Below are 20,798 nucleotides of genomic sequence, written 5' to 3' on the forward strand. Positions count from 1 at the left end.
ATATGCATACTTTCTGATATGGCCTCAGTTCTTTCTCTCTATTAAAAAAAGAAAAAGAGAAACCTAAAAACCCAACACATACGATCTTGAAGGGAATTCAGAAAGCTGTCTTTATGCAATTGCAAAATTTTTGGTTTAGTTTTTTACTGAAGTCATGTAGAGATCATGTGTACTGCTACTAAAACTTATCAATTTTTGCCCAAGGAACAACCTAGAACCACCTATTTAATACTAATTTTCTAAAGAGAAATATGCAACAAAGTTTCTACAGAGAAAAGGGACAATTCCAAGCCCTGCTCAGGCTCTGCTGCACATGCAATTCACCTCTAATCCAGGGAAGGGCAGAGAATGAGCTACAGTCCAGCTGTTCAATGACTGTTCATGACTAATGTAGTGTGATAAGGATGATACATACACCCTAAAAAAGCTGGACCAAAGAAATGGAAACAGGAGAGAGGATGCTTCAGCAATATCACAATTGCAAATATCACAACTGGTAAATTGCTGGGTTTCAGTTGTTGGCATATCCTGCATCCCACAGTTTACATATAGCTTATTAAAAAATATGCAGCTTCTCTTAGAGAGGCTGTCTGAGTCACTAAGAACCTCTGTTGAAGCAGAGCCATCCAGATGCTTAGACACATGGGTGTTAGAGTTTTCCTAATCATTCCTAAAAGGAAAAAAAGAAACAAGATAAAAACAAGATATTTTAAAAATATTTCAACCACTTTTTTTTTTATTTTTGAGATTCTGAATGAAGACAAAATATTACATTTTAATCAGAATTTTTTTGATGAAAATTTTGAATCCTTTTTTTCATGATAGCTCAATCTAAAGTTATTTTAGCTATTTTGCTAAATAAAAAGATATTTACATATCCCTATTGCTAGTGCCAATAAATAAATAAATAAATTTTAAAATTTGGGAGAACTCTGACCAATTAAGCTGAGTTAAGTTTGAAAGGTGGAGTTTCCCTTAAAGAGATGTCTTCATCTTAAAGAGAGTATAGAGATTACCACTATATAATTGCCTGCTATTTTGTTCGTAGTATTTTAAAGGAAAGAGTATTTAGTACACATACATACTTTTGGAAATACCCTTCCATATTAATGCAATATAGCTGCACACAAAGTAACAGTTCCACTGTTCACTTTGGTTAAAACATGTACTATTACAATATTGTGATTGCATTTGTTACAGAGGACAAAGAAACCCTTCTCTTCCGCTTGCACATGTTCCTGTTGCAGAGCTTGGCGGACTGATTCCTCCTGAGTAAAACCAGCTGAACAACCCAGGCTACAATGACAGTCACAATTTGGCACTGTTTTACCACAGGGTGCTCTGGACAGAAATGCACAGGGATGGGCTGCACTCTCCTGGCCTGCAGAGCTAAGGTGCCCTGAGCTAATCCATCATCTGCATGTACAAACCCCTCCCAAATTTTTACATAGTGTGACTGTCACTTGGATATAGAAAATTCCATTTTGACAAACCTTTTCTTTCAAATGTCTTAAACCTCAACAACTTCAAGCATATGTTGATTAAAGGAAAGCCCTGTGCCCTCCAAACTCCAGAAGTTTTTCTGCATGTTCACATTTCACACTGAATGTGTCTTTCCTTTGTAATAGAATATGTATCAATTATTTATCATTGTATTCTTGCACAGAAAATGTCTTCAACACTATGAAAGAAATTATATAGATGTGCTTAGCACTACATGTACAGCTGTCTTATGAGCCAGAACAAAAGTAATCAAGTTTTACATTGAACTCATCTGCAATCTGACCTATGAGGATTTCAAGCTGTTATTAACAAAAAATAATAAAAATAATCACTCATATTTTGAATTGTTCCTGTAAATCAGCAGCATTAGGTTCAGTTCTACAAACAAAAATTACATTCCACTGCTGCTATGAAATCCTCAATATCATAGAAATAAATAAAAAATACAGCAGGATCTTTTACCTTTTAATCTGTGCTAGTTCCTTAGCCAGGTAAAACATGGAAGTTGTGGATAGCAAAGTTAAAGTCGCATGGGTTCATTTAATATTAAAGAGATTGGCCACAACATCCATAGTACAAAAAACCCAAACCAACCAACTGACTAAAACAACAACAAAACACTAAATAAAAAGAAAACTAACAAACCAACAACAACAAAAAAAAAAAAACCCACACACACAAAAAACACCAAAAAAACCCACAAAAGGGTAGCTAGAAACACTACCTGTCACTAGCAGTTTCTATAAAGAGAAAATGCCTTTGAACTGAACATGGTCTAGCTGCAAACATAGGTAAGAAAAAGGCAGATTTAGAAAAATGTCAGCATTTTTTGTAACAGCATTATAACTATACAACTGCCTTCTTTATAATTATAATTTAGCAAGAGCTTTTATATATTCCTTGCTGACTCACTAACATTGTTGTCTCACTTCTTTACTGAGATAACAAAGGAGGATATAAGCTGTCAGTCGAGCTTTCCCAAATCATTAACCACAGGAGCAGCAAGGCCTAGGGAGAAAGCCAAATTTATCTCTATAATATCATTTTTACATAATTGTTAATAAAGGTAGGTCCTATGAAGTGAATAAATGTCTTACTTTACATGGGGCGGGTTATTTTCTAGTATACCATATTAAAGTCGTACCTTATTGCATTTCTCACAACTAACATACCTGAGTTAAGTTATGCCTTGATAAGATTAAAACTCAAGGACACAAAATGAGCAGATTCAACAAACAAGAATCTAGGACGTACCCATTATGAACTTAGGATGTACTGAGATAACTAGGAAGCTACAGATATGTAAGTCCAAAGGTTGTGTTCTCTTTGATATATACACTGATAGATACACATTGTCATTTATTCATTTGGCAACATTTTTCTACTCGTACTTCTCTGGCTGTTTCTTCCTCAGCCCTTCTCTTACCTTTTTCACAGTATCTCATTTCTTTTTTTTCTATTTTGGTTCACTCTTGAGCTAATGAGTAGGCACATACCTATGCTGCATAAATAGCTAAGAAGTTTTAAATAAATTATCTCCTTTATTTCCACAGCACATGACTGATCAGGTTCTAATCCACTGAAGAAACTGCTCATCAGGTCCTCCAGCAGCTTTAAGTTAGCAAATGATGCTAATTTACAACAGCCAGGACAGGTGGCCCCAGTTGCCCAAAGGGACATTCCCACACAATATGACATCATGCTCAGTGTATGAAGTGGGGGAAGAAGGGGGAAGGAGAGGATATTGGGAGTGATGGAGTTTGTCTTCCCAAGTCTCCATTACCTGTGATGGGGCCCTGAAAATGGCCCAGCACCTGCCTGCCATGGGAAGCAGTGAATCAATTCCTTGTTTTGCTTTGCTTGTGTACAGCTTCTGCTTTTCCTGTTAAACTGTCCTAATCTCTGCCCACGAGTTTTCTACCTTTTACCCTTCTGGCTCTCTTCCCAATCTTGCTGGTGGTGGAGTGAGCAAGCAACCACTTGGGGATTGGCTGCTGGCTAGGGCCAGACCACAACAGACTGGTATTTTACCTATGTAAAATATGCATTTATATAAATGGATGTACTACACATATGCCCAGCAATACAAAATACATCAATTTTGCTTAAAGAAATTGCAGGCTATTATATTAAAAAGCCTCTCATCAACTCTAGCATGATTTCAGGGAACAGGCCCCTTCTTTACCTGCACATAAATTTATTTTTATCAGTTAAGCAGAGCGTGAAAGATTTAGCAACTTTATTGAGATAAGAGAAGTGGAAGAATTTAACTCTCTTTACAGGAAAAGCTGTAAGTTTTGAATTCACATCTAACTTTAGGCAGATATATAAATATCTGTCGAAAAGAGCAAGAAAGCATAAATACAGTCAGATTTTTCAACGTATACACAGGTGTAGGTTTTCCTGTGACTGGAATAGGTAATCCTGAGTTTATTTAATAAAATGGGGCAAACAATCCATCATATAGACAAAGAAGTTGAGGTATGTGTAACTATTCTTCCACTCCTAGAAATAATAGAGAGATTTATAATAGTTAGTAATGAAATATTTGTTGCAAAGTTGATACAACAAAAGATACACAGGATGTGACAACATTCAAATCATGTCCACATTCTCCTAATTTAAGAGTGGGTGTATTTTATGTACTCTATGTATTGACATGGGGTTTCATAAGCATCATTCCTTTGCCTGCTGTGTAAATATACCTGCTTAGAGCACTATACAAAAGATCAGAAATAACAATGTCAAAATATTTTATATTTTAAAATAATAAAACAATCAAAATATTAAAAAATGTAGTTTAGAGATCCCTTTTAATTAACATGTAGCTAATGCAATCCAAGGTGGCTGATGCTTCAGTTTGTAAAAATGGTGGTTTTGTTTTTCAAACCAAGACTCAACAGGAAAAAAACTCACTGATTGATCAGACAGATCCTTCAAAAGGATCTTTTTTGTATGCACCTATACAGGTTTGGGTTTTGCTGACACCGTGATATCCTTCTAATATTTATTGCTTATATCAGTATAGACCTGAATTTCAAAGTTCTTGCTGATACATTTTCTGAGCTGGGTTTCTTATACTTGTTAGTCTTGTTTAAAACCATGCTAATATTTCACTACTGCTTAAAATTCAACACGATTTACAAGGTGCAAACTTCAGTCTTGGCAACCCCAAAGGCATTGCTATCACTTGTGTGCTTTCAGTTTGCTTTTTGCCAGCATCCTGGAGGCAGGTACAGGAGAAACACGTGTTGAGCTGTGCCTCTCCTGCCTCTTTCAGCACCCCCTGCTCTGACGTGGACTGTACCTGCTGAGAGCAAGGCAGCGCCCGAAAAACATCAGGGAATCAGGTTACATGAGATCCTTCCAGCTTCGGGTGATTAACTCACTCCATTTCATAGAACTGGGACGCTTTTGAAGAAAACCCAATGGAATACACACACACAAGTCACTGGCAATCAGTAAGTGCCAGCTTCTCTTTACTTAAAAGCTGTTGTCTTTTTTCTTTTTTTTTTCTTTTTTCTTTTTTCTTTTTTTTTTTTCCTCTCTTTAATGTTTTTTTGGGGTTTTTTTTCCCCCACAAAGCTCCATAGAAATGTATTGGACTCCTTGGTTTTAAGATTTCTGGGGGAGTGATTTTTAGAGCTAAATCCTAGGGGCAGCTAAACACTGTAAACTTCCACTGACTTCAGAATTCCTGGACTATTAACTGGAATTTGATAAGTAATTTGGTGGTAATGTTCAGGCTTTCTCTCATACGTTTTAAACTTCCCAGTACACAGAAGGCAGGGGGGTTTATATTCTAGAAGTTTTTCTATTTAAAAAAAGTCTGTGCTTACCTACAGATCATTATAGACAATTTTTGTTTTAGTAAGTGGGTTTTTATTACTTTTTCAGAGTCCAAATATGTTTCTGTCATTAAATGCACTGCGCACAAAAACATATAAAATAAATATAGCATAGAGCTGTATTTATTACGTATTGCACATATAGTTAAGTGCAACTTTGCTTTAGTCACTGCCCTAAGTGTCCCCTAGAGCAACAGCACATTCTGAGCTCTTGGTAAAAAAGGTTTGAGCTTACATTCTTGTATGAGCCAGCAGCATTGTTTCCCTCTTAACCACCAAAGTTACTTAACCAGTTTGACCAGGATCTGGTATCCTCCTGAGTAAAGACAACTTCTCCACTGAGAGCAGTCCCTTTCCACAGCCAGTCAGATAAGTAAACGTTTACACTTTTTCCTAGGCGAAGCAGTAGCAGCTCATGGAGCTGCCCTTCACAAACCTTGAACTAGCTTTCATCTTGCTGGCTTTTGTCATTTTCACCTTGTTTACCCTGGCTTCTATCTACAGTGGCTCCTATGACAACAAAGAAGGTAATGATATAAAATAAATGTAGTACTTTATTCTAATTACATGTTTTGTGATTTGTCGTGCCGGTAGACTTAGGGTACCTGACACCAGCTTTAGGAATACGATATGAAGAGGCAGAGAGTAATTGGTTAAGGCATCAATAAAGGTCACAAGCATAGAAATTGCATAAGATGAGAGAACGAGACCTTTTAGAGCTGGATCTGCCCCCTCGGATGGAGCTGTGCCACACAGCTGAGATCAGCGCTGTGAGCAACCTCTGTTCTCAATAGGGGAGGAATTTCTCTTGGCAGCAGTTCTGCTTCATGGTCTGAGGAGTTATAAAGTGCTTAGGCTGGCAAAACTGAGGATGTTCTTGTAATCAAGGTAAATGTTTGTTTTCATCAGGCTAAAGCCAAGAATTTGCTGCCTTTTAAGAGAGTGAAAATGCCATTAAAAGCACGCGGGGGTGTCTTTCTCCCATTCAAAAGATTTTGAAATCTGGATAAAACCCCAACCAGATCCCCTGGTGATTCTACAAAGGAGGTTTGACATAACCTTACACCATGGGCAGAGAAATCCCGTGTTACAGGACTAGTGCTGTCACAGCCACCTTCATTCCATCTAACCTCTCGCTGGCAGGAGTACCACCGGGGATGCTGGACTGGAGTGGGAGCAGGGGGCTCTGGCCATCCCTATCAACAAAGGAGATCCTCTCTTCTTCCCAGCCTCCCATGGGATCACCCTTCCCCTGCTAAGCTTCCTCAAACTGGAGAAGGGGGGAAGGAAAGGAGGTAGGGAGAAAGAGACTGAAGTAAACTCCTGAGGCACACAGCAATACCGCTGTTGGTTTCGGACATATCTGACAGAAAATAATCCTGCGTTACCTCAATTTCTGTCTAAAATAAAACATTTATGTTATGGGCATTTTATGCATGTTTCATATTGTAAAACTCTGGCCTGCCTAATAATTTGTGAAACGGTAGCTAACAGCATGAAAGGTAAGGAAATGTCACCGTGCTTGGCACTTGCATGTCAATTAGGTTTCTTCCTTGCTCTTCTGCTCCCTTGGATTTTACATCATTTCTAGACAGAAGGGGAAAGTGCCTGAAAGCAATGCACATTTCTGTGGATAAAGTGTGGTTGCCATGAGAACTGCCCTCATTCAGATGTCATGGACACAAGTGGTTTTTCCTGGCAGAAGTCTGTTGTACTGACATGGCAAGAGCAGCCACTCCTCACGCTCTGAGGAGGATGGATGAAGCACGTGCTGTAAGGCGTGCAGTCCTCCTGGCAACCAACAAATTTTGCATAGGCAGAAATTTGAAAATGAAACCCTGTTTCACCAGTCTATAACTGAGATATATCTCATGGGATCAAAAAGGAAAGTTAATAGAATCATACTGATTTTAAGCTTATGCCTGCCATTGTGCAAAGACAAGGTTAGGTCCCCTTCTTTGCCCTCAGCTTCCAGTAACTCACAACAGAGTTATAGAGTGACTATCTCTGACAGCATCTCCTTAGTGTCCAAACTGCCTGAGAACTTCTCACTTGTCCTCTTTATATCACCACAACCACACTTCCAGTTTGCAAAGAGAAAGCTAAACCTCCTGCTGAGCACTATAAGAGAGCAGAATATTGATTTAAGAGCTCATAGGTGCCAAATATCTCAACAACCTCAGTGTGCCCTCAGCAGGCCTGGTTCTTACATTCCTAATTGGAACCATATTCAAAGAACTTTGTACTCAATGATTTTGGATGGAGCTGTTGTGAGAACAAACCATGCTTACTATTATAGTTAAATAACCCCTGAAATCAGGCAACATCCTTCTGCAATAACAGAGGTTTGTGACCATGTTTATGTTTATGCCTTTCTCTGACAGTGGGGTTGTTCTTTTTTTTTTTAAATATGCATTTAGAGGAAAGACTGGCAAGCAGGGAACCTATAAAAAGCCAAAATTACAGTGGCAACAGGAGAATGAAAGCCATACACCCTTTTTGCACTAATGCTGACAGATGTCTGGTTAGAAAAGCTAAGTAAAACTTGTTTCAGTGATGTGCTGTCCTTCATCAGTCTTTTAGCACACTCATATAGCACTGAGCCAGTACATTCTACTCACAGCTGGAAGAAGTAACCTTTGATTTCCCTCTTGCATTTAATCTGAAGAGGAGAGGACTGCTACAAGAGGATTGTAATTTATATTCCAGTTAGTTCAGTTATTTAAGAGAAGGTAGTTTTACTTTTGCTTGTTTTATTTTCTCTTTTGGCCAGGAAGTTGGCACATAATTTGCTTTTCCCACAATATGGAACACAGATATTTTTCAGATATTTATTTAGATTAAGGAAATAAGAAATTGAAATATTTTCCTGTATTTCTAAGGCAAGTTTTGAGGGAAATTGTTCTAAAAAACCAATCTCACCACATATTACAGTACATATTATCATGGTACTCCAGAGCAGAGGATATGGTGCATATCAACTGTTCCTGTTCCAGCTCAAAAGCCAGTCAGTGGAGGAAAGGCACTGGGAGACAGGAGTGTGCATGGCCAAGTGTGGCAGACTAGACACATCAAATAGAGTAATTAGGAAGTGAGGAGAAGTATGCTTACCTTCTATTAAAGGATAAGAGTTTTCCTCCTTCATAAAAATGAGGATATGTTCTGTAAGATTATTCTACCTTTGAGCAAATGCAAAAATTCATGCAAATATAGAGAATGCCATCCTCCAAAGTCTGTATCTACCTGAAGAAAAGAAGAGTATTTTCAACAGAGTTCTTTGTTCAGGGAAGAGAAATAAGAAATCTGGAAGCATTTATTCATTGACTGAGGTGGAAGTAAGAGAAACTCCTGATAACACAACCAAGATACTTGAGGAAGGGTACTGAACAAGTAGAAGAACACTACTGAAAAATGCAGAAATGTTTCACTAGATTTGTCATAAGGAAACTTAACTCAGAAAACTAAATTTAAAATAAGGTGTGTATCATTGTGCATAATAGTAGCTACTGAAAGTAGTACAGAAGCCTACAGAAAACCCAAATGTAAAATCAAGACTATACTCATTGCCTGTGTTCTGAAGCCTTTTTTGCTGGCACTACATTTTGTTCTTTACAGTTAGATGCCAACAGGCTAGCATATGGCACAATCTGCAGGACATGGATTAGAGTAAAAGTTTGGAAATCTGTAGTGGTGTGATGTTCTGAAGGAGGCTGCAGCACGTGTTTCCTGCTGCCCTTTTAGAAGAGGCTAAACCCACTGTCACAACTTCTATGGAACATCATTTTCATGCCCCAGTGCCACTGTAGCTCTTCTATATAAGGGATAACTGTGATGAAGCAGTCTTCTGATTTTCTAGGATTCTTTCTTATGTGTAGCAGGTAAAGCCTTGACTTTAATTCTTTTCACTATTTGACCAGTGTCCCTGTCAGGAGCCAACCAACGGCTCCTTGAGGCAAAGTGCAATGTGCTTCATAGAGTTTTGCTCTAAGGAATATAAAAGATGACAGATTTATCGTAAAAAGGTAAAAGAGAGTGAGGTTTTAAGAACTTGTGATGCATTTGCTGCCAAAAGCAGTCATTAGAAGAACAGTTCCAAGCAGAGTCTATGCAATAAATCTCCCACTGGAGGGAGATGTCTAGTCACTGTGAGCCACTAGCTCTGCTACTTGGAGAAGAATTATCTTGCAAAGGCCAGAAACAACACATGAATCCCTGGAAGCTTTGCTTTCAGCAGTGTCTGCTAGAATTGAAATCTCAAGTCTGAAGATTAAAATGCCTGCTTTGCCATTCATATCTCCATTGCGTGACAAGCTATTCCAGACACAGGTGCACACAAAGGAGTTCTATTTACTTAGCAGATTTTTGCCTGAGGGAAATTTGATTTCATATGCACTAATTGAATTTCAGTGGAAGAAATTTACTGTTTTGCTCCACTTACACAGCATAATCCAAATGGTAAGACAGCAAGAAAGATGCCCAGAAAATTTATTTCTCCTTATCTATAGTCTTTTTTTACAGGAAAAAAAACAAACAAAAAACCCCCACAACTATACACATAGTATAATCGAAATAAAAGAAGGATTGCCTAACCACTAAACTAGTCTTTTAAAAATTTACTTACATTAAAATTACTTAAATTTTTCCATGTTTAATAATATTGACCCTAAAAGCGGAGGTGTCTGAGCTGATCACTCTGAAGACTTCACCTGTAATGATTTGAGTACTGACATACTAAGCAGTGATAAGTACAAACAGTAAGTGCACCCAAGAACTTGCATCCTCTGATGTTTAAGATACTTCTAATATTTTTAGTATGTTCTGTATTAGGAAAGTTTAATGTTTCCATGATTCCTCAGGAGATAATTTCTTTTGTTTACAAACTGTTGGTAAGCCTCGTGAGGCCTTGGAGTCATTGGGAATACTGCAAGCACACAGGTCTGCAGAAAAAAACCTTCTGTTCCTTTTTCTTTCAAAAATAAGGGCTCAAGCAAACTTAGCAATCACATGTTTGCAAAAAACTGGTTATGCCTAGAAAAATGACATCAGCTGAAACCTTCAAAATCCAACCAAAGGAAACAATAAATGTTGTATATCAGCCACTGTTTCACAGAATGAAATGAATATGGACCAAGTCCTGAGCACTGCAAGAAAGAAAGAGAGTAACATCCTTTCCTACTAGTCAATAAATCTGATTACCCTGGAGAACAAAATACCGTACGAAAGGAAATATGTAATCATGTAACACAATTTTTTGTAACTGATTACTAGGAATTCCTGAATAATTTTTAATAAAAAGCTTTGCATGATATGATCCAATTTTGTAAACATTTTCATCCCAGCTGAACATTTAGCCATCTTCATCTATATGTTACCTACAAAGTACAATTTCAGGAATAAAGAGCCTTGGCTATGTTCTCATTAGGGAAAATTAAAGCACGTAACAACAGTGTTAGATCTGCAGGAGGAAACCTGGAGAATTAATGTTTAACTTCCCCTTAGTCACAAAGGGACATTTTTCACCATCTTGGGGACAATGCTTAGTGACCTGTACTGATCTGATAATTTAGTGTCAGTTTCATTCCATGAGAAGGGGCAATAGCACAATTCACATGCTTGATGCATTTTGCTCTAGAGGTCAGTATTTTCAAACTCTAAACCAGCAAAATAGTCAGGTTTAGGCTCTTTGGCTTGAGGCTTTTTGTTCACCCCATTGGCATAATTAATAATATTAAAGATTGTGAGATTACATTCACTTAATGATTTTTTTTTTTTCTCTGCTGCCTAACTGTTCTCAGGTTGCTTTCACATCTTACTAACGATTGAGCCACTGCTTAGAATAATGTAACTAGTATTTTTCAGGCTTTGCTACAACCAGCACTTTCTTTTAACACCTATGTTCCTTCTGTCATTAATGTTTGATCTTGCCCTGTGTGAAAACTCTTTAAAATATTTTGAGCATCTCTTTAATATGAGGTCAAAAATTTACTTGTATTATAAATTATTCAGAAGTATCCTATCTACTCAAGTCAGATTACAGTAAAATTTCAGTTAATTTGATGAAAGAGAATTTGGAATTTATATTCATTTTTTAAAAAATCAACCATGAATATGAGCTTCTTACTATTGTGTTTGATACTGTAGTAAAAAAAAAAAAAAAAAAAAAAAGTTATTTTTCAATTACTGCTTTAAACTCTGCTGCTTTTTACACTGCATTATGGACTTCAGAAGTATTACTTGGGTGTCACAGCAGATACTTTAATCATGGTTTTTAAGTGAATGAGATCACCACAACATGTAAGACCCCTCAGTATGTGCCATATGCTTCTTTTACTGCCTACGTGCTTAGAAATGAGATTTACAGTAAGAAAGACTCACTTGGGCTTTGGTCAGAGACTATTCAGAACCATGTCCATGTCTGACCACAATCACACATGTCACCTAAGAATATTATCAGAGCACCAAGGAAGTGGCTATGACAGCCTTAGATTATGAGAGGATGGAGGTACATTCCAGCTTTTCCTTGCTTCTTGCTTCATGATTTTAAGATTCCTTATGAATTTCCCTTTGAAGTAGTTTTTAAAAAGCCTGGGATCTATTTTACGGTTTCTCAAGTTGAGAGATACCTTGATTTTTTCTGAATGTCCCTTTCACAAATAAGTAATAAAACTATATGTGATTCATGCTTAAAAAAATCAACTTCTAGCCTGAAAGCAAAAACAGCAAACATGTATTTAACACCACGGTTACACCTAATAGAAGATCAATGCAAGAAGACATTCAAAAATTTAAATAACCCAAATATTCAACTCTTTGAAGACACTGAAAGTGGGAGATGATGTTATAATTCTGTTCCAAATTTGATTATTTAAAGCGAAGTATTTAAAGTGGTAGAGAATTAAATCCAGTGGGAGGATTTGTAGATTTCATATTTTGCTCTGTGTTATATATATTTGCACATATATAAATTTCTCTTAAGAGTCATGGAGGTTTGGGGGAAAGAATATATCTTATAGCAGAGTTTTCAGATGTACTACTAAAACCAGGCTATCACTGCATAATGAAAATGTAGGGCCTTTTACTCTGATGAAAAAATCTGTATAGGGCCACCTGTGTGGTGTAGAGATTTAGTGACAATAGCTTTTGGCCTGGATGGAGCTATGGGAAATACTGAAGCACAACCATCTGTATGGAAATGCAGGCATGGTCTTAGAGATGAAAACTTGCAGGTAGATGCTGGATTATTAAATAAAAGAATGTATTTAATCTGAAATAATTATAGTGGCTCCTTTGTCTGAAGGTAATTTATAAACAATTTTAGTTGCTAGGAGTGTGAAAGTATTTAATGGTCTAGAGGCCAGAACAGGAAGAGGTGGATGAAAGTGATAGTTCTGTAATTTGTCTGGCAAGAAGAAAACCCCGTAACAATAGTTGTTTTTTCTCCCTGCCTTCCATTCCCTCAGTGTAAGGACAAGGGAGATGCTTCCATTCATAAATACCATCTGCTACTGCTCCATCAAATGCAGATTGAATTGATGATTTCAACTCAAAAAAGGCATGATGAGTGGACCACAAGATGCCATGTGCTGATCAGAATCAAAGTGAGGTATTCAAAGACAGTAATATCAACATCAAACAACAAATTCAAGAGGTTTAAGTCCTTATGAACAAGATTGTTTTATTGTCTTGGTTTTTTTGGTTTTTCTTGTTTTGGTTTGGTTTGTTTTTTTGCTTTGAGAAAACTTTTTGAGAAACCTAATTGGCCTATAGCAAGTCTTCCCACATACAAAAACATTACCAGGGTGCTTTCCTTTCACTCCTTTGCCTCCCAGAATATAAAGTTTAAAGTTCAAAAACTCCCTTCAGTGGCAAAACTCAGGGAAAATAAGTCACCTTTGAAAAGCCCTACAGGGGAGGATAAAAAAGAAAGAAAAAAACAGCCCTGTGTTTTCAAACTAATAATGTGGGAGTTACAGCGAACGCTGAGACTTTCCCAGGAATCTCTAAGGAACTGGCATATATTATTTTAGGACTAAGTTCAGTCCTTATTGCTGTCATAGGATTGCTTTTGAAATGTTGGGTAACAGTCATGGATTGGATGACATTCCTAGTAAACTCAGAGGTATACAACAGTTGTCCTTTCCCTGGGAGGTAAATGTAGCTGATATATAGATTTATAGATATATATACACACATATGTATATATATGTATGTATGTATGTATGTATGTATGTATTTAACAAAGTAAGTGCCAGAGAGGTTAAGTAGTCCTTCCCAGATTGAAAAACTAACAGTTTGGGTTCAAAGAAGGCAATAAATAAGACTACTCCACCAGCTCCCGTTCTCTGTAGACTAATTCTATTTTCCCCTTAAAAATAGGATACTCTTGTACCCCATCTATGTGAGTGGTGTCTAGAAAAGACTTTTTTGAGGACTATGTTTTACAAGTAGCTCTCTCTCTGTGGGAGAATTCATATCTAAAAGAATGTAGAAAGGTCTCACCAATCTTAGAGATTTCTCCTAGCTTTGTGCCCTAGAACATTCATAAAATATGGCAAAGCCACAGGGGTTAGTGTGCACTCAGACTCATCTTGGGGTTAGAAACATTGGAAATGTGAGTGAAATTTGAAAATAGTTCATGCTTCTGCATGTGCTTTTCTCTTTCTCTGAGCTCTGATTCTGCCCCTGTCTCCACTGGCCCCACGCAGCTCTCTCCAGCCAGTGCTGAACTGCACCTGTGGAGCAGAGAGGCAACTGTGGAAACATGGATAAGTGACCTTCAGCAGGCTTTTGCCTGACCTGGCTGGAATCTTGCAAACATACCTCAAAATAAAATTTGTTTTCTTTAGTTTCCTCTATTCCTCACTATGCAGCTTGAATTTGATAGACATTTTGTTTGTGGCTGATGGAGTGGGAAGTAAGGGTGGGGGCAGATTTTTGCAAAAGAGCTGTGAATCTGTCCTCAAACTGGTTCATAACAAAGATAAGTTTTGTTGCATTGGTTAAAAATAAAATCTTCTTCCCTATAGATAATTCCACTACTAAGACTGATTAAAAAGTTTAAGTAGAAAAAAAATTACTTATAAAACATGTTTTTAAAATACGAAAATACTTCAAAACATAAAGGAACATATTTCCTCATTATGGTTGAATTTCCTGCAACTTTCACTGAAATGCAGGGAGGGATCTACTAAACTCTAAGTTAAAGATTTCTGCACTCACTGCTCCATGTAAAAGGATGGTCCTGATTTCCAGAACCTCAAGAAAACTTTTCAACCTGAGGGAAACTGAGAGAGTTGGAAAAAAAACCCCAAACCAACAACAGCACTAAGAGATTGCTATTGTGATTTCAATGGAAGATAACCTAAGGATCAGGAGGTGAAAGAGAAAGAGAAAATACTAGCCCTCAGTGAGGCAGAATCAAAAGTAAAAAGGCAAAATCAGGAAATATTAAGGTGAAAGCATAGCTATTTTTCAGTGACCTCATAATATCAAAATATTTATAAAAAATGGAAACATTGTGAGACAACTAATAACAAAGGCATTAGAAACCAGTAGTGATTAGGTAATCCCAAGCCTTCCCAAATACCCTTCTACATGAACAGGTAGCATGGCTCATCTGGAGCTTGTTTTGCTCACATAAATCGACTGTGTTTGATTCAGGCCATAGCCTAAACGAGACAAATGACACTCATGAGCCCACACAGAGAGAACAATTCTAAAAGGGTATGGTACCAAGGCCAGAGCAAAAGCCTACATCTATTAGCAGTTCAAATATAGGAGAACATCATTAAAGAACAGGTTAAACAAACAATTTAAGTATTGAATAACTGTGCTTTAGAAAGCTGCAAAAACAAAATTGTGTATTTTAAAGGTAAGAACACAGATGCCTAAGGACTTCAGGACCAATCAGTTATGGAGGAAGTACAGAGGAGTAGATGAAGAGAACAAAAAAAAAGAAATTCATAGACGTCACAATATCCAAAGGTACCAGCAGTCTTCTCAGGAAATACAGTATTTTTCCTTGATGCAAATTTATGCAACAGGTCAAATATACATGTTGGCCTTGTTTTGTTTGATGGCAGATTGTATAGATCAGATATCAAAGTATGCTAAGCTTGTGCAAAGCCTGCAATTTTAAAACCACTAGAGGTGGTCCAAAAGAAAAGAGCTGGAAATGGAGTAACTCCCTAATGATAAATTTCAGGATTTGAATGCTATCAAAGCAGAAACTATATTCTTTTTTATACAGCTAATAAAGGTCAAACATCTGAAAAAATAGACTGGCATGCATATGAAACAGTAAAGTGAAGCAGAGTAGTAGAGCTTCCCAAAGGAAAAGTGGAAATCAAATACTTAACAGTGGAGATTGAAGAAGTGAGAGCTCTGCATAAAAATGGTTTATGTGTACATTTAAGCACCTCTCATTTCCTTCTGTTATTAAAGAAAATTCAAAAGGCCCACGACCACAACAAAGGCTGAAGTTTAAATATTGCAGTGTGAAAATAGTGAGCTCCTTAGATATAGATAAAATGTGGGAGAAAAAAAAGTCCATTTTTAGGCAATAAAAATACAAAAGTATGGTAAGACTATAGAGATGCTGTTGAATAAGCCACCAGCTTTCATCCCTGATTAATGCCCTCTGGAACATGGACACTTTGGAGAAAACTGCAGACTTAAAAATTAATAAGCTTACTATGCCATGACTGAACCAGGATTAGTTTGATCCCAACTTGTAATAAATAATGAAAAGGTGGAGGCTGTAAAATAATTAAATAAGTATATAGAACCCCAAATGAAGTAGGGACTTTATACTGTAGAGTGGAACAAGACTGTTTCAGAAAATACGAAGATTCTTTTAATAAAAGTCACAAGACACACTGAAACAGAGGTAAAAGAGGCTGGTTTTATTTTGTTATGCATATTGTATTTTTTTAGGATTGTAACTAAAAGCATTAAAATTCTACTCAGGCAATGCAGCCCAAAAAAGTGAATAATGCTGTGGTAACACTGATAAATTACAGAGACAGCAAGTGCATTTATCAGTAACTAAAGTGAACTTTGATAAGTTTACAGAAGTGGAAATTTGGATATTCAGTTTATCTGTGATATTTCTTCCTATTTTAAAATACAGGAAATACCTTAAAAAAAATATAAATCCTGAAAGGATTTTTAGAAATCAGTATCAGACAATTCTGATAGACATACCCTAGGATGGTGGCATTCTGAGGGGAAAAATCATTAATAAAAACCAAATATACTTGAAAAAAAAATACACTTACAGATATTTAATGTGCTATTAATTTTGAAGTGTATTTTTAAGAATTCTTTTCAAGACTTTAGCTACATGTACAAACAATTTGATACATTTAAAAGTAATATATGAAGTGTTCCAACTGTTTCACATGCTTAGAGTTTATTGATTTTTTTTTTTTTTTTTTTTTGGCACAGTGTATCAGGGATATAAAAATAAAGATGGTTTGAATACTTGTGACAATATTAACAGCCAAGAAAGTACAACCTTATGGAATGTTAGACTTTGATTCTGTAAACTCAGAAAACGTGTTCAGATTTACAGATCTTATTTATCTTGATTTCAGAAAATTCCCTTCTACCAATCATACTAATGAAATTATTCCTTAAAACCACACCATTACTTATTTACTTACTTTAAAGAAAAGTTCTTAAACCACACTGAAAAACAATCAAATTGCAATATCCCATAGTAATGAAAGATTATTCCTTCTTTTACCATGACATGAGGTTTTGGTTATACTTTGGAATTAGACTTGCCAAAAAATTTTCAAGTTCTAAAACTTTTCAACTGTTTTTAGTGGGGTAAACAGATAGTTCTGTGTACATATGAAATATACTCACTGCTATTTGACATTGGTCTGAAAGCATTAATTACTTCAGTTAATTTCATTAACTCAATTAACTGATTTTCCTTCCTCTTCCAAACTGTCATGACACAGCTTTCAGTCACAAGTATAATATCCTGAAATAAAGGGAGGAACATTCTTTTCTTATTTCACATCTTTTTCTCTCCCTTAATGTTCTGCTTTTGGCTCAGAGCTAATTCTAATAAAAAAACAAGAACTTGGGAAACACACAGATGGCCCCATACTATAAATTATGTGGTTGTCTTACGTGGGTGGTACATAAAACATTGCTTCTTCACTCCCTTAGAGCAAGCCTGAAATCAGAAGGCACGTGGAGCTTGATAAGGCTTATTACATTTTATATTTTTAATGTGTATAAAAATTCTGTGACCTTCTAAAATAAGCCTCGTCAATTAGGAAAACTTATCTGTAACATAATCCCTCAAAATCTAAAATGCTTTTCATTAATGATGCCTTTATTCTCTCCAGAGGAAAGCTACACACGGGAAGAATACAAGAAAAGGAGCAAATCCAACAAGAAAAAGAAGCGTTCAAACATGACTGAAGTGGTTTAGAGTGTTGCCCAAGTCCAGTGTTGGAAACACCTCTGGAAGAGGTATCCCTGGGAGCTGGTCACCTGAAGACAGTGAAAAAACGGATGTGAGAAAGGAAGGACCTGGTCATCCATCAGATGGAATCCAGACGTGACAATTAGAGTTAATGAACCACGACCCATGAAGCTGCTTCAGCGCCTTTTTACAGCCCCACTTCATGGCCTTCATAAAAGTACCAGGGCTTATTTTACAGAGCACATCTGCTCTAAATTCCCAAAGGAGAAACTTACATTCAGAAGTTATTTTTGTTTCTTCAACACCTCCCAGTCATTTATAAAGAATATTTAACAGCAATGCATTTACTTTTCTACCTGTTCAGTCAACAGAATATCAGAATTTGAAGATAATTTATATTTTTTTTTCAATAAAACAAGATTATTATAATAGTTATTTAGTTTGCATTAGCATTAATAAGCTGCTGAGGCTGACTGAAAAGTACCAGGCAAATGTAGTTTTTTTATTTCTCCAGTACCATGGCATCTATATCCAAGTACTGCCTTTGATTTCAAACACTTCGAAACAGTGTGCTTTACTAAAATCAGGTTGATTTGCTGCTTTTGCAGAGTGCCTTGCTCAGCCTTAACGTTGAAGCCCTCCTTTTCTTCACAGAGCAGATATAACTAATGAAGCAATACCTCTTCTTCCCTAAGTCCAGAGCATCTGCTGAACTTCTAAGGCAGAGGTTGGAACTGATCCTTCTCGCCTTATGGACAAAGCACTTCTGCAGTTTTCAGCTCCTATTCATTCCCTCAGGTCTCAACCAGTACTACACCCACACTGTTTCTCCTATCCACAAGCAAAAAGAGGCAAAGGGAAGGACAAAGTAGATCACAGACTAATTGTTAGAAAACTCCCTTTTGCATACTAGGAGACAACCAGAAGAGCTCTGGGCTGGGCTACAAGGTGTAATATGCAGACAAAAGAAGTAATTTTTTTCCTCACCCTCGTGATATGAACAAAAATATCACAAAATTGACCCTGTTGTGTCACAAAGCTTCAGGTGGCAATAGCTGAGCAGCCTAATTATGATTGCACTGCTTTCAGATTGTCAGTGTCCTTCACAAAAGTAATGAGAATGCCTTGTTCTGCTATTAACCACTAATTTAAAGAATAATCAATCTGCATATTAATCCATGACCAAGTAAATGCTAGAGCCATTTGCTGGAAGAACACATGTATTTTGTTAAGACATTATTGGTCAGCCAAGGTCTGATGTGTATACAGTGCTAGCACAAAAATAGTTTTCCCAAAACAAATCAATTCACTATCAAAACTGATATTTAAGTTAGAATCTTTTAGGTAATAGTAGAGAATCCTAGGAATCCTTGTCCAGCATGGCCCTTGTCAAAGCCTCCCATAGGAAAATACATTATTCTCCTGTTTTTATGTTAAGCAAAGACATCTCAGCAGCTGATGCCTCTTTAACTGTGAACTGGAAGAAAACCACCATTCAGATTCAGAAGTAAGACTCCACTTTCCTCTTGCACGTGGAAATGTCTGTGGACATGTGTATGTGCAGGACCTCACTGAGAATCACTGCCTTTCATGGGAAGTAGATCACAGAGCTTTGTACACTTTTGAACACTTTTTGTATACTTTTTCCATAGCCTAAATAGCATTTGAAATAATAAACCACTTTATTTTAGCCAAGTTTTCTCAATTTAAAAAAAAAAACAAAAACAAGTGCTTCACACTATGTTGAATATCTTGGTAACAAAAATCCCTGGAAATGTCTCTAATAGCACACACACTATTGTTAAGACAAGTTCAGGTTTGTCTTCATTATTTCGTTTGTTTGGGTTTTGTTTTAACTTTCCTAGAGCTCATTAAATGTTACTGGTATTGAAAACATGGTCAAACTAGTGAAAAGAATATAATATGAAGTATAAAAAGTAGAAAAAATTTAAAAGTTATTGAAACAGTGTTTGGTGGAAATATCGTCTGTCTTGTGTAAACACCAAATTATTTTTGTAAATATTTATTCAGAGAACATAAACAACATAGTGAATAAACCACCCACAGAGCAGGCAAATTATGCTTTAAAGGACTACTCTTTTAATAATTCCCTTCAACCCAAAACTACTTCAGTAAGTATGGACATAAAACATAACAGAAGAAATAATTGTTTTTGTCTTCATATAGGTGTTATATAAACATATTTAACAGGAGATCTCTATGTAAACAAAACTTTCCAAGAGAAAGTGCTCTAATAGGAATTTGTCATGATCTGATTACAAGTCATTCTAGGATGAATGAGCCTAACACATACATATTCTAATTCTTTTTATTTAAGAGCAACAGTAAAGTGTATTTCTTTGTAAACCTAGTTTCTTTGGGGTTTAATAACTTTTTAAAATTACTGTTTTGATGACATTTAATCTACAAATTGGTTATTTTGATTAAAAAGAAACCAATGTTTCTCATCCAATGTTCTCATTCAAAACAACTCATGTTTGTAGGGACATACATCTAGAAAAAACCTTCAGTGTTGACACAAAGATAAGAGGGTGCTTAACTCAGATTCATGGCTTGGAAGCATGAATGTCCAGTCCTTCTTTGGAATTACAGTCCAAGTTTTTGCATACATTCTGGGCAAAACTAAACAGAATTTTCTTTTAACTAATAAAAGATGTGCAGGATCAACCACCTAGTTTAGTAAATGTATTAGAAAATGTCATGTGTACTAATTAAATTATAATATTAAAATTTCTTTTTTAAATCTCAATCCATGTTTTTAGTGGCCTGTGCTCCTATTTTACATGCTAAGTAAATCCAATGTCTTTATATTAAGAAGATGTAAAATCCCACTTTGAAAGGGGACAGTATAATGGGACATGGATACAATGGAAAAAGTTATAAGTGCAAAAAAAAATACTGTGCTCTTCTTAGTACTAAACTGCTATTGCAAACAGAAGTTGTCATTAGGTGGAGATCTTTTTCAGCTTCATCTTGGA

The 20,798-nt window shown here is 36.3% G+C and overlaps 1 long non-coding RNA gene across 2 annotated transcripts; it reads left to right on the plus strand.

Annotated features, from left to right (window-relative positions):
* Positions 1-4,819: 4,819 nt before the first annotated feature.
* On the plus strand, positions 4,820-20,569 carry LOC107202675. Of its 2 annotated transcripts, XR_001520790.3 has the most exons (3): positions 4,863-4,964; positions 5,749-5,878; positions 17,720-20,569. It is a non-coding gene; the product is annotated as an uncharacterized LOC107202675 (long non-coding RNA). The 2 variants fall into 2 exon arrangements; XR_004497153.1 differs by lacking the exon at positions 5,749-5,878 and having other exon boundaries at positions 4,820-4,964; positions 17,720-19,505.
* The last annotated feature ends 229 nt before the right edge of the window (positions 20,570-20,798 follow it).

This window comes from Parus major, chromosome 4 (assembly GCF_001522545.3).
Source record: "Parus major isolate Abel chromosome 4, Parus_major1.1, whole genome shotgun sequence".
Classification (NCBI taxonomy): Eukaryota; Metazoa; Chordata; class Aves; order Passeriformes; family Paridae; genus Parus; species Parus major.